Source organism: Trachypithecus francoisi, unplaced genomic scaffold (assembly GCF_009764315.1).
Source record: "Trachypithecus francoisi isolate TF-2019V2 unplaced genomic scaffold, Tfra_2.0 Lachesis_group11, whole genome shotgun sequence".
Classification (NCBI taxonomy): Eukaryota; Metazoa; Chordata; class Mammalia; order Primates; family Cercopithecidae; genus Trachypithecus; species Trachypithecus francoisi.
The window spans coordinates 17,900,157-17,914,409 of NW_022681456.1; positions in this window are offsets into that span (position 1 = coordinate 17,900,157).

Genomic DNA, 14,253 nt, shown 5'->3' on the forward strand with positions numbered 1-14,253 from the left:
CACTCATGTCAGGGAATTCCTGGCTGTTATGCTTGAGGGGGTAGTCATCTTGTGGGGAGTTAGGATGCTCAGAGGGTGCACCAGGATTCTTGGGGGACTTTTACACAATGAGGCGGCCTGTGCAGCAGTATCCAGAGCTGGTAATATGAGAAAGTTATGAGAATATAAGCCAGGCCTGATCTGGGGTTCCTCGGCATTCACCTGAGGGGCCCGTTCCCTTCCCGGGAAGTTGATACAGTGAAAATCAAACCAAACCGACAGCAAATAAAAACAGGCTCTACCTCTCCCCCCATCCAAACCTGAGCCAGACTTGGGAATAAATGTGAATAAGCATGGCCATGCTGAACTTCTGTGCTCCTATTCCCTTCCATCCGACACATATTTTCTGAGCATCTTGCAATATGCGTACAACATGCCTGGCTGTGAGCTCAGTGGGATTCTTGAAGTCAGAGTATGTCTTTGCAGTACCCTCGTCCCCACCTGCACTTTCCTTTCCCATTTCTATCTCAGGGCAACTCAATGCAATTCTTCTCAGTGCAATTTAATCTAATTCAATCATCAGAGCCAGACTAGCTCCTGGTGGAAGAGCAGCTCCTAGGATGCTTGTCTCAGGCTACGGTTTTCAATGAGTCAAAGACCCAGGAATGTGCAAAACAGGAGCATGGTGAGATCAGGGTCCACTATATACACCTAGAACACGGACTGGCCTATGGTAGGCACTCAGTAAGTGGTTAGTGTAAGCTTTTTTTTTTTTTTTTTTTGACAGAGTCTGGCTCTATTGCCCAGTCTGGGCTGCAGTAGTGCATTCTCGGCTTTCTGCAACCTCCACCTCCCAGGTTCAAGCAATTCTCCTGCCTCAGCTTCCCAAGTAGCTGGGATTACTGGTGTATGCCATCACACCCGGCTAATTTTCGTATTTTTAGTAGAGATAGGGTTTTTCCATGTTGACCAGGCTGGTCTTAAACTCCTGACCTCAAGTGATCCGCCCATCTCTGCCTCCCAAAGTGCTGGGATTACAGGGGTGAGCCATTGCGTCTGGCCAGGACAAGCTTTTGCATGAAGCTAGTCACCACCTTTCACTGTCCTTCATATGCTTCAGGAAGAGGATGTGGAATAACAGCTCATCACACTCATCATAGTCACCATAGTCATTTCTATTAGCAAGAGATATTGTTGATGTTCCACAACAAGAAGTCAGAAAGACTTAAGTTCCTTTCCTGTCTTTGATTTCCTAGGAATGTGGTACCTCTTCTTGACTTACAAGCACTCTCAATGGGCTAGGAGGAAGGTGACTTAAGTACTGGTAACAGGCTATACTCTGCCCTCCTGTTCAGAGGCTGGCTCATGCAAGAGGGATTGCAATCATAAAAGCAATATTAACTTCTGCCACATGCAGACCCTGAGCTCAGACCTGTGCATGCCTCCACTGAATTAGACCTCCTCACACCCTGGAAGAATGAAGCTTGGAATAACACCCACATCAGAGAGGAGCTGGGAGCAAAAAATTTGGTGATAGGGGCTGAATGCTTAGCACCATTCAGTCTGGTGTATACTAAATGCTCGATAAATGTCAGCTTCAGTGGATAGTTACCATCCTCAGTTTACAAGTGAGGAAATTGAGGCTCAAAGAAGAGGAGAGAGGAAAGTAGCTATAAATTGAGGCTGGGGAAGTAATGAATATTCAGAAGACATGAACTTCCCAGTCTTGATTAGGAGTTTATCCTAATGTTGGAAAAAGGTAACTTTGAGTAAGTTATTTCACCTCTCTGAGATTCAACTCCTCCTCCTCCTCTTAATCGTAATATGTACTATATATGATTATCTGCTTCATACTTTAAAAACCTTTAAATATTTGCTATTTCATAAGGTTCTACTTAATAAAAATAACTTCCTCATGGTGTTCACATGAGGATTAAAATATAGGTAAAAGCTGGGAATAGCACCTAGAAATTTGGTAATTTCTGACTACACAGGAGTTCATTTAATTGTCATCTCCACGACTTTCATGGATAAAGGGAGAAGTCAGATATATTTACGTCAGTACTAGAAGCAAAGCTGCTAATGTATTTTTCAATCCTGTGTCATGGGGGCCCCATCCCCACCTCCAGGGCTTGGTGATATGGGATCAGCAATTTCCTCCATCCAGCCACACGGATCAATTATTCACCAGCTGCTCTTAACCCCCACTTTCTACCTCAGGGCAGAGCTCTCCAAACCCGACCACCCTCCTTTGAACCAGAACTCTGGAATTATTGTTGGGGGATCCCAATGGCTTTTCTTTTCTTCTTGTCCTGGGAAAGCTGGGGGATGGGGTAGAGGGCAAGTGTGCATTGTAGGTTAGGGCATAATGAGGGAGAGGGGGCGAGTTTCAGGAGGATGTATTAGCTAGACCTTAGCTTCCCTGAAGTTGGGCAGCCCTCAGAAACATAATCTTCATCTTCATCATCATTATCATTTTCATTCTTTTTTTTTTTTTTTTTGAGACAGGTTCTTGCTCTGTCACCCAGGCTGGAGTGCAGTGGTGTGATCTTGGCCCACTGCAACCTCTGCCTCCAAGGTTCAAGTGATTCTCCTGCCTCAGCCTCCCGAGTAGCTGGGAATACAGGTGCTTACCATGACATCCGGCTAATTTTTTTATTTTTAGTAGATACAGAGTTTCACCATGTTGGTAAGGCTGGTCTTGAACTCTTGATCTCAAGTGATCCACCCACCTCAACCTCTCAAAGTGCTGGGATTCCATCGTGCCCGGGCCATTTTCATTCTTTTTCATTCAATATTACTATTGCTTCTTTATCTCCACCTTCTCTTTCTCCTCCTTCTCCTTTTTCTTCTTCCCTTCCTCTCTCTCTTCCTTCCCTTCTCCCTTCTCCTTCCCCTTCTTGTCCTTCTTCTTCCCCTCCTTGCTCTCCTTTCCTCCTCTCCTCCTTCTTTTCCTCCTCCTCATCTTTCTCCTCTTCCTCTGCCTCCTCCACCCCGTCCTTCTCCTCCTTTTCCTCCTCCAGTAGACAATAGTGCTATACTCCAGACTCCCTTCTATATTCTGTTGCTACCTTCCCTTTCTGGGCTCCTATTCTACTTGGAATTTTAGGTCTCTCTTCTCTCTACCTCCATCATGATTCATAATTACTCCAAGTTTTAGAATTTCCCTGTTCCTGCTGTCTCCTCACCCCTGCCATCCATGCACCACAAAACCTACCTATTCTGGGTCCAGTGGTCTCAGTGGTATTTACTAGCTCAGAATAAATTGTGAACTAATTGCAGCCTTTCTTGAACTTCAAAACCTGGGACCAGGAGTGTCCAACTGTAGAGAAGATTGAACCGTTTTTAGGGTTTTCAACAGGTGAGGGGATACATTGAAAACAGATCAAAATAGCACAGGAGAACTATCCACCCTCTTCAGTGGTGTTCCAATAAAACCAAACTAAGGAATATTTAAGAACTTAGGCCACTTTGGGGGTATCTGTCTTGTTCATCCCTTTACCACATTGCACCAGTCTACAGAAATAGGCTCCCTGAATACCTGTACTCAACATAGCCATAGTTGATTAGATCAGAATTAGTCATTTCTAATGCCAATCAGACTGCTTTTCAAAGGAATTTGGGATGGGCATTGCAGGAGTAAGTCGATGTTTCCATAAAGTTGGAACTATGCCATGTGGACTTGGAAATACTGGGGAATACTCCTGAGTATTTCCATTCACCACATGAGCAAGGAATGTGAAATGATGATAATGGGGGTGGTGGTAATAATGGCAGTGATGATGGTGGTAGTGGTGGTAGTAGTGATGATGAGGGTGGTGATGATGGTGGTAGTGGTGGTAGTAGTGATGATGAGGGTGGTGATGATGGTGGTAGTGGTGGTGGTGATGATGATGGTGATGGGTGATAATGGTGATGATAGTGGTGATGATGGTTATGGTGGTGATGATGGTTATGGTGGTGATGACGGTTATGGTGGTGATGATGGTGATGGTGGTGATGATGCTGATGGTGATGATGCTGATGGTGATGATGATGGTTATGGTGGTGATGATGGTGATGGTGGTGACGACGCTGATGGTGATGATGCTGATGGTGATGATGATGGTTATGGTGGTGATGATGGTGATGGTGATGATGATGGTTATGGTGGTGATGATGGTGATGGTGGTGACAATGCTGATGGTGATGATGATGGTTATGGTGGTGATAGTGGTGATGGTGGTGATGATGTTGATGGTGGTGATGATGCTGATGGTGGTGATGATGCTGATGGTGGTGATGATGCTGATGGTGATGATGATGATCATGGTGGTGATGATGGTTATGGTGGTGATGATGGTTTTGGTGGTGATGATGCTGATGGTGATGATGATGGTTATGGTGGTGATGATGCTGATGGTGATGATGATGGTTATGGTGGTGATGATGGTGATGGTGGTGACGATGCTGATGGTGATGATGATGGTTATGGTGGTGATAATGGTGATGGTGGTGATGATGTTGATGGTGGTGATGATGCTGATGGTGGTGATGATGCTGATGGTGATGATGATGATCATGGTGGTGATGATGGTTAATGATGGTTTTGGTGGTGATGATGGTTATGGTGATGATGGTGGTTATGGTGGTGATGATGCTGATGGTGATGATGGTGGTTATGGTGGTGATGATGGTTATGGTGGTGATGATGGTTTTGGTGGTGATGATGGTTATGGTGATGATGGTGGTTATGGTGGTGATGATGCTGATGGTGATGATGATGTTTGTGGTGGTGATGATGGTTATGGCGGTGATGATGCTGATGATGATGATGCTGATGGTGATGATGATGGTTATGGTGGTGATGATGCTGATGATGATGATGCTGATGGTGATGATGATGGTTATGGTGGTGTTGATGGTGACGGTGGTGATGATGCTGATGGTGATGATGATGGTTATGGTGGTGATGATGGTGATGGTGGTGATGATGCTGATGGTGATGATGATGGTCATGGTGGTGATGATGGTTATGGTGGTGATGATGGTTATGGTGGTGATGATGCTGATGGTGATGATGGTGGTGATGGTGATGGTGATGATGCTGATGGTGATGACGGTGGTGATGGTAATGATGATTATGTAATGATGATTGTGGTGATGGTGATGATGATGGTTATTACAGTCATGATGGTGGTAATGGTAGTGGTGGTGATGATGATGATGATGGTAGTGGTGATAATGATAATGGTGATGAGAGTGAGGATAGCCAAGATTTACTGAGCACTTACTCCCTGTCAACCACTTGAGGGGCTTATATACATAATTTTTTTTTTTTTTTTTTTTGAGACGGAGTCTTGCTCTGTCGCCCAGGCTCGAGTGCAGTGGCCGGATCTCAGCTCACTGCAAGCTCCGCCTCCCGGGTTCACGCTATTCTCCTGCCTCAGCCTCCGGAGTAGCTGGGACTACAGGCGCCCGCCACCTCGCCCGGCTAGTTTTTTTGTATTTTTTAGTAGAGACGGGGTTTCACCGTGTTAGCCAGGATGGTCTCGATCTCCTGACCTCGTGATCCGCCCGTCTCGGCCTCCCAAAGTGCTGGGATTACAGGCTTGAGCCACCGCGCCCGGCCCAGGCTTATATACATTATTTTTTAAAGTTCTATGAGGTAAGACAGCAAGAGAGTGAGAAATAGTGTTTTACCTTATAGGCGAGAAAAGTAAGTTTTCCTAAACACACAGAATTCGGAACTGATGGAGCAAGGGAAGCCCTTCAGCCTAGAAAGAAGAAAGCAAGTGCAGGAGATGGAGAGATAATGCTCCACAGGGTCCCAGTTCTAGGCCTTTCTTTTCCCTACCTTAACACCTGCTCCTTGGTTCTATGAGACATCCCAGTCCCATTTTTCTCAAGCTTCAGTTGATTTCTATTACTTTTAACCAAATGAGCGTTAGCAAATAAAGGCACTGAACTTTCTGTAGAGAGGCAGTGACTCTTCCTAATAGAGTATGTGGTGACTTTTGAAAAGGTAACTTTGAACCAGAGCCAGAACTAAGACTAGACAAATGAGGCACTTAGGGCACACAATTTAAGGAGGTGCTCATTCTCAGGGTCGTGTAAGTGAAGGGTTGGCATTTTCACAGGCCTGAATGTGAGTGCCTCCTTAAATTTTGCATGCTAGACTCCTTGCTTCCCTCACTCTAGGTTCAGCCCTCCTTTAAACAACTTGCTTTCCTTTTCTACCTAGAATTTCTCCAGCTATAAAGTGAAGAAATGGAATACAGGACCACAAAGAGTCATTTGGGATGTGATATTCTGACTCTGGCAAATAAATGACATACTTGCTGCAAACTCCACATCCTGTGTCTGTGGCAGACATCATTAATCAAATGCAGCCTCTTTTTCCTTAGCCTGAGCATGTTCTCAGAATCCATCTCCACCCAGAGCCATGAGGACCTGCAAATCAAATATTTAGATTTGGCAAATATGAGGAAACCTCTCCAAGAGCAGGAGCTGCTTTCTCAAATCTCTCTCCCCAGCACCTAAAAATGGTACTTGATCCAGATGAAGCTCTGCATATATTTTTTCATTAAACTAAAGCCTGGCCAAGAATGTGTATGGAGAGCTACTTGCCTTTGCTCGCATATATAGGGACTTACTGTTCATTTGAAAACACAAATATGCTCTCTCTCTCTCTCTCTCACACACACACACACACACACACACACTTCCATGTGCAATGTATTATGGCCTACATGTAAACTAAGGCCGGATTAAGATATTTGGAGGCCCCAAACAATGAAAAGATAATGATCTGTCCAATTCTTATAAACTTCAAAATAATCATTTAAAATCGAAATAATAAAAGTCCAGAAGTCCAAAAAGTTCTGCACTTTGTCATAATAACTACCATAATTTATAAATAATCAACTATCAAGGTCATTAAGTAAAAGGATGGGAGGTTAGTGTCTATGATTTGCTGGTACCCAAGTATGCCCTGAGATTGTGCGGGGAGGATAAAAGTAGCACTGTAAACAACCTCATATACACAAGTGTATGTGCACATACCAGCATAGACTCACACACACTCATGTGTGCACAGACTCAAAACGTACAATTACACACTTACATGAGCGCAAATATCCTAAACATACATGCACGTGAGTTGCCTTACATAGATCTACATGCATGTATGCACTTGGCAAAGCACACAAACCTATAAATGCACACAATGGCATATCCATTCTGCCCAAATGTATACACACACATACATGCATACAAGCTCACTCACACATCCATACAAAAATATGTGTGCATATGCATTTACTTGTACATAAGCATGCACATATGCACACTGGCCCAGCCTGAGACCTCACACATACCATGCCTCATGCCCATATTCACACATAGATAGACTATACACACGCTGTGATGGTTAATGTTGAGTGTCAACTTGATTGAAGGATGCAGTGTATTGTTCCTGGGTGTGTCTGTGAGAGTGTTGACGAAGAAAATTAACAGTTAAGTCGGTAGACTGGGAGAGGCAGACCTGCCCTCAATCTGGATGGGCACCGTCTAATCAGCTGCCAGCAGGGCTAGGATAAAAGCAGGCAGATGAACATGGAAGGACTAGACTGGCTGAGTCTTCTGGCCTCCATCTTTCTCCCGTGCTGGATACTTCCTGACCTGGAACATCAGACTCCAAGTCCTTCAGCTTTTGGACTCTTGAACTTACACCAGTGGTTTGCCAGGGGCTCTCAGGCCTTCGGCCACAGACTGAAGGCTGCACTGTCGGCTTCCCTACTTTTGAGGTTTTGGGACTCAGACTGGCTCCCTGGCTCCTCAGCATGCAGACGGCCTGTTGTGGGACCTGACCTTGTGATCATGTGAGCCAATTCTCCTAATAAACACCTCTACATATATACATCTATCCTATTAGTTCTGTCTCATTAGAGGGGCCTGACTAGTACACATGCACACACACATACCACTCTCAAATGCCCTAATTCACACACACATACTCCCACGTGCCCACAGACATACAGGCACATGCAGACGCACATGCACACGCACACACACACGGTCTGCTAGCCTTCCAGCATAAGCCCCCAGGAAGGCTGCCCCTCTGCAGGCTTGTGCTGTCAGGGAGCCTGGTAAGAATCATCAGGGCAGCTCGACAGTGATAACAATTTCCAGAGCCAACAGAAGGAAGCCTAATCCACAGTGAAAAGCTGACAGGACGGGCGCCTCTGCGTGCTTCCTGCCAGCTCCTGCTAACTCAGCCTAGCGTGGGGAGGTGGCAGACTCTTTGTCCCCTCAAGCCATGTCATCTCCTCTCTAATGATGCCAGCATTTTGACAAAGCTGAGCAGCACAGCCGGTAGGTGTGAAGTTGGAAATTAATTTTCTTTTGGAAGGTCAAGTGCATGAATGAGCTTTTGGCTGGCTGGTATTGTTCTTCTTACCTTTTTGCATGACGGAGAGAAAAAAAAAAGAAATGAGAGAGGAACATTCTTTCCTGGAGCTGTTTTGTTCTTCCCTTCTCCTCCCTTCAGAAGTCTTGGCTCCTTTTCCAGAAGCCCAATAAACCCTGTAGGCAGACAGATGAGCTCAGATAAGGCCTGCCTGGGAGACCTTATTTCAGCCACCACATTTGGACAGTCTTACCAGGAGACCCACCTTGAGAAATAGGGTGCAAGTAAAGAAGAATAAAATATATAGTATTTCCGGAGTTTAAATAGATAAAAATTTAGAGAAACAGATGAGTTTCATCATATATGCCAACTCTGATTGATTAGTAATGGCTGCCCACAACTGTGCAGAAGACACTGTGGCCACTTCAATGGGCAGGAGGGTCATGATCAATCAGTGACGTCTACCTTGGATATCACCTAAGGCAGTTGTAGCGTACAGAAAGCTATTTTTTTTTTCCAAAAGACATTCCTACAATTCAACATGTTGAACATACATAGAAAACTCAGGAAATAGGTATATTTAAAACCTTAAAAATATTTAAAAACAGCCCATAAGGAAACTTAAGGAAGAAACTACATGTAAAGCAGGAATTGTAAACTCAAATGCCTTTAGGAGCCAAGAAGGTGACATGAATGATTAATGTAGCCCAGATGGGGCCTCTGCTGAACTCTCGAGTGTATTTCTCATTTAAAGAGGGGTGTTGCTACTTCGTGGAATTAATTTCTGCCATGAAAGAAGGGGGGCCAGATATTAACACACCCACAATTTTCGCTTCCAAGAGAAATCAGAAATATGGGTGATTTTTTCAAAGTAAAAATTTCTTGATTCTTACTGTTGCCAAAAATTCTTTCTTTATGTTTTCCAAATCACTCCGTAGGCTCCACAGTATCTTGGATTTGTCAAAAAACAGCCGGTTGGGGCCTGTCTTTTAGAGTAAACTGGGAGTAGTATAGGAGAAAGCTCTGGTGATAATGTTTGGTGTAATTTCACATCTGTTTTCCCTACCAGGCTTCATACTCACTGTGGGTAGAAAGCATACATGTGCGTGTGCGTGTGTGTGTGTGTGTGTGCTGCACCAGCAACTGCATGCCTGGTACATATTCACATTCAATAAGTACATATTATATGAATATACGGGTGGACCAAATCTTACCCTAACCTATAAAGTCATATTGCGTGGCCCAAATCTTTCCAAGAATTTTTTTTTAACATTACCTTATCTTCTTTAACTCTTGGCAGTAAAGAGTATTTCCTCTTATTCTACCTTCAGTGATAAGAATCTGACCTGTCTAGATCCAAGCTCTCTACCTCTTACTACTGTGTGACTTTAGGCGAGTCACTGCACTTCTCTGAATCCCAGTCTCCTCACTTGTACAGCAAAGATCATCATAGCACTTACATCACAGGGCTGTCTGACAATTAAACTGAGTGAGCCTGTGTAGTTTGTTTTGTAAACCAGGAGAATTTTAAGAGTGGATGGCAGCTCTGTAAAGAATTGCTCTGGGACATGGAGAATAACCTGGGATTTTCCCACGTACCCAAGAATGTCATCCTAAGCTGTAATAAATAAGCAGATCCATACAAAGCTCTGGGTAGAGTGCCTGGCATTTAGGACTCAGCAGTGTTAGCTGACATCACCGGAGGACCCCCATCAAGCTTCTGTTCTACTCCCTTTTAGTCCTCTGCAACATGGAGTAATGAAAAGAGCTTAGTCTTTAAGGTTTTCAGTTCTGCCACCTCAGTTCAGCCAAAGCCTAGTTGAGCACCTATTTTGTGCCCTGCTCTATACTACAGCAGAGGTAGCAGCTGAGTCACGCATGAATGCTATTAATAATTTGGACAGGCAGCGTATGTCGAGGAAGAAATGGAGACTCTCTGGCAAAGCGAACAGCTTAAACAAAAGGATAGTGTTCAGTTGATGATCTCTTAGGCATGATCCAGTTAAGACCAGATACTCAAAGGCTGCAGCCATGAAAGGTTTGTGAGTCTAAAAATTCAAGCTCTAAAGATGGTGTGCCTGGGTTTTGGACACATTTCTTGTCTTTTACATCATCCATGAAAGACCTGCCAAGAGCGGGCTGTGCACCGAGACGCCACCATGAAAACAACTTATTTTCCTGGGAAGAATCTCAAAGACCAGTGACCCAATTACCAGATCATATTTTAAAAGGATGTTGTAAAGTTTCCTTGTTAAAAAAAGAGGAGGAGAGATAGTCACCACCGCCACCATCCCACTTTTATTACTATTTATTATTACAGAGATCATGTACAGAAAAGGCAAACTTAAAAAAAACAAATCCTTCAAAGAAAATGAAGCCTTCTTTCTAATCTGGGAAAACTCAATGGGATTTAACTGAGATAAAATTCCAGTCTCCTGTCTCAGTGACCCTCCAGCAATTGCCCTGCAAATGTGACATTTGCTCATGTCCATCCTCCACATTCTGTTCATCTGTTCCTGTCTCCCAAACAGGAGGATGCTGATGGGACAGACACATAGCTTGCTTGTGATCAGAAACAGCTGGGTGCTCCTCAAACCCTGCACCTTCAGAATTGGATGCTACCAGGGCCTGTCTGACTTGCTTTGCTTTCTTCCAGCTTACAAGTGTCTCTTAGAGGTGCCCACCCAGAATATGAATGCCTCTACCTGCATACCCAGAATCCGAGACAGGCGTTCTTGCAAATTGCATCTTTTCCAAGAATACTTCACTTGCCCCATTCTTAGATAATTCAGTCTCTCCTTTTCTTGCTGACAATTGTTGCTTGGATCACTGAAGAACTTATGCTATATCATGGTTCATTTCATTTGTTCTTTCACTGGGCAAGTATTTAATGAGCATACACTATATGACAGATAGTATTCTAGGCACTGAGGATACAGTGGTGAACAAGGCAGTGCCCCTGTCCTCATGGAGCAGACATTCTCAGGCTAGATGTACTTCCATCATTCATCTGCTTGATAACTTCTTTCTTATCCTTCAAGATACAATTCAAAGAACATGTCTACCCCCCATATCATCCTGTGATCACCTACCCCCCTTGGAAAAATTGACTCCATTCTGCTTAACCATTGCTTCTCTGGCCTCTTTTTGGCTTGCAACTTTCTGCCTTGTTAGATGTGCCCACCCAGTAGTACTCACAATAAATATGGGTTACTCACTATTGGGAGGGTGGGATCTGAGATCTAAGGGACTGGGCTTGAAGCCCACCTCTTCTACTTCTAACCGTGAACTTGAGTGATTGACTTAGCTTCTCTGGGCCTCCAATTGCTCATCTCTAAAATGAGAATGATAGCCATGCCTACCACATAGGGTTTCTGTGAGTATTAAAGGAGATAATAATAAATGACCCATTTAGCACAATACCTGGGGTATAGGAAGAGCTCGAAAATATCTGCTATTATTAGTATTTTATTAACAAATGTTAATTGGGCACTGTGGCAGACATTACTATCACCAGTGCTAGCTATCTTTTTTGTCCTAAGCAAATAGGAGAGACTACACCTCCCAGCCTCTTTGCATTTAGGAAAAGCTGAGTGACAGGATGTAACCACAGAAATATTAACAGAGTGACATATGTCACTACCAGGCTAAAGTAGTTCAAGTTTCCTGTGTATTTCATAGCCTGTCTTCTTCTGCTGCTTAAACCAATGACTCCACAGTAGATGAACCAGGAGATCTGCTCTAGCTCTGTTGTTCTAAGGATGGATGGATTTGGTGGATGTTAGGGAAGTCAGTGCTTGAGTGTACCGAAGTACATTCCATAGCCAACTGTATGTGAGCCTAGTACTACATACAGCTGGAGGCTTGGGAAAACCAAGAGACTCATCCCCCAGCTCTGCAAGACCACAAACATAACTTGGTTTGCTTGACCATGAAAAGCAAGCAGTCATTTTCCAGGTGATAGACATCAGAAGGGGTTGAGAAACATAGTCTTCCTTTCCAAGAAAGAGAGAAGACCTGGAAGAAAATGTGCAGGTCAGCAGGGTACTATAGTTACTATGTTTTAGTCACTCTCTGTGCAACGGGGCTGTTTGCAAAGTTCTTTACAAACTTTATTTTATTCAATTCTCATAACCACCCTTAGGCATCAATGTTTGTTTTTCAGATGAGGGAACGGGCTCAGAGAGATGAAGTCAGATGGCCAGATGACTGATAAGTAGCAGAAGTGAGGTTGAAATCTAGGCTTGTCTGAAGTCCAAATCTCATCACCAGTTGTTTCTGTTATGGACCAGCTCCCTAGAAGAGTAAGCAAAATGAATGGCCATTGGAGGCTTTGGGACCTTAAAACCCTCGATTCCAATCCTGACCCTGGCTAGCTGTGTGACCTTTGGGAGCTGGCTTCACTTCTGTGAGCCTCTATTTTTCAATCTGGCCACAAAGCTCTTCTGTTTTACTGTAAAGATGTTATAAGAGACATATGGGAAGGTGTGTAGTGTGGGACATGGTATGTATTGACCACCACAGTAATGTGAATTCTCTTTTCTGCTCCCATCAAGAAAGGATGGGGTGAGACAACGTCCTTCACTCTCCCCTCACCTCCCCTGACCATAAAAAGCCTAGAAAACCTGGGAGAGCTCCTTTTGAAGAGCTGTCCTTTTTGGCCGCCAATTTTGAATTTCTCAGCTATCATTTGGAGCTTGAAGTTCTCACATCTGTGATGGATGAGCAGAGAATATAAACACGTAGTTAGTGTTTGAAACCACTGGTTAGAATTGGGAGGGAGGACAGGCCCAAGTCCAGGACTTTAAACAGAAAAATAATACATATTTCCATTAAAGTGGAAAAAAAAAAACAAAACAAACAAAAAAAAAATGGTGAGCAGAAAAGGAAGCTGCGCAAATCATTGAAAAGTTATTTGACCTGCTTGAAAACTTTAATTGCTGGTAATGAATGGCCAACCTATTTGGTGGTATTTTATTAACATTAATAGAATTTTACAGGATATTTCTCATACTGCTCTCCAAGAGTCTCAGGAATTCATCAAATATTAAAAGGTAGTGCTCTGGGTTGTTCAGTTAAAGATGCCCTCCTGATGAGGTTTCCCGCAAGTTAGAGACCTGGAGAAAGGAGGAACCACAGGATTGATGTTCACCGTCAGCCTCGGCAGGTGAGATAAGAAAATCGTAATAATCATGAACGTTTATTGGGTGCTTACTCTATGCCAGGCACTAGGCTAAGCACTGTGTGTGTGTGTGTGTGTGTTATACACAGAATAATCCCATAAGGAAGGTACTCTTAGCATCCCTGTTCTACAGATGGGAAAACTGAGACTTAGATTTTGAAGGTAGTGAGAATGAAGAAGAAATGGAGAAACATGAGCCAGACTTTGGAAACAAGTAGATGAGAGTTTTTTTCCAGATCTGCTTCTTGTTACCTGTGTGGACTTGAACAAGTTACTAGGTTATTCTCTGCCTGAATTTTCCCTTTTTAAAAATTGGGTTTTTATCTTCATTTTACAGGTGATATATTGAGACCCAAGGTCACCAAGCTAATAAATGGTGAGGCCAGGACTCATTAAACGGTCTTGAATTTGGTCCAATTGCTTATTACTGCATGATGAGCAACCTCAGAACTTAGTGGTGTGAATCAACCATTTTATCTTGCGTATGATTTTGTAGGTTAATAACGTGAGAAAGACAGCTGGGAATTTTACCTACTATCCACATGGGTTTAGCTGAAGATTCACTAACTTCATTAAGTCAGGGTTGGGAGATTCAATTCTCAGATGTTTTTTTCATTCACATGAGCTTCTTTTTCTCCAGATGGCATCTCAACCCCCCAGAGTCCCTGCAGGGCCTCTTTCTGTGGCCTGTGCTTCCTCACAG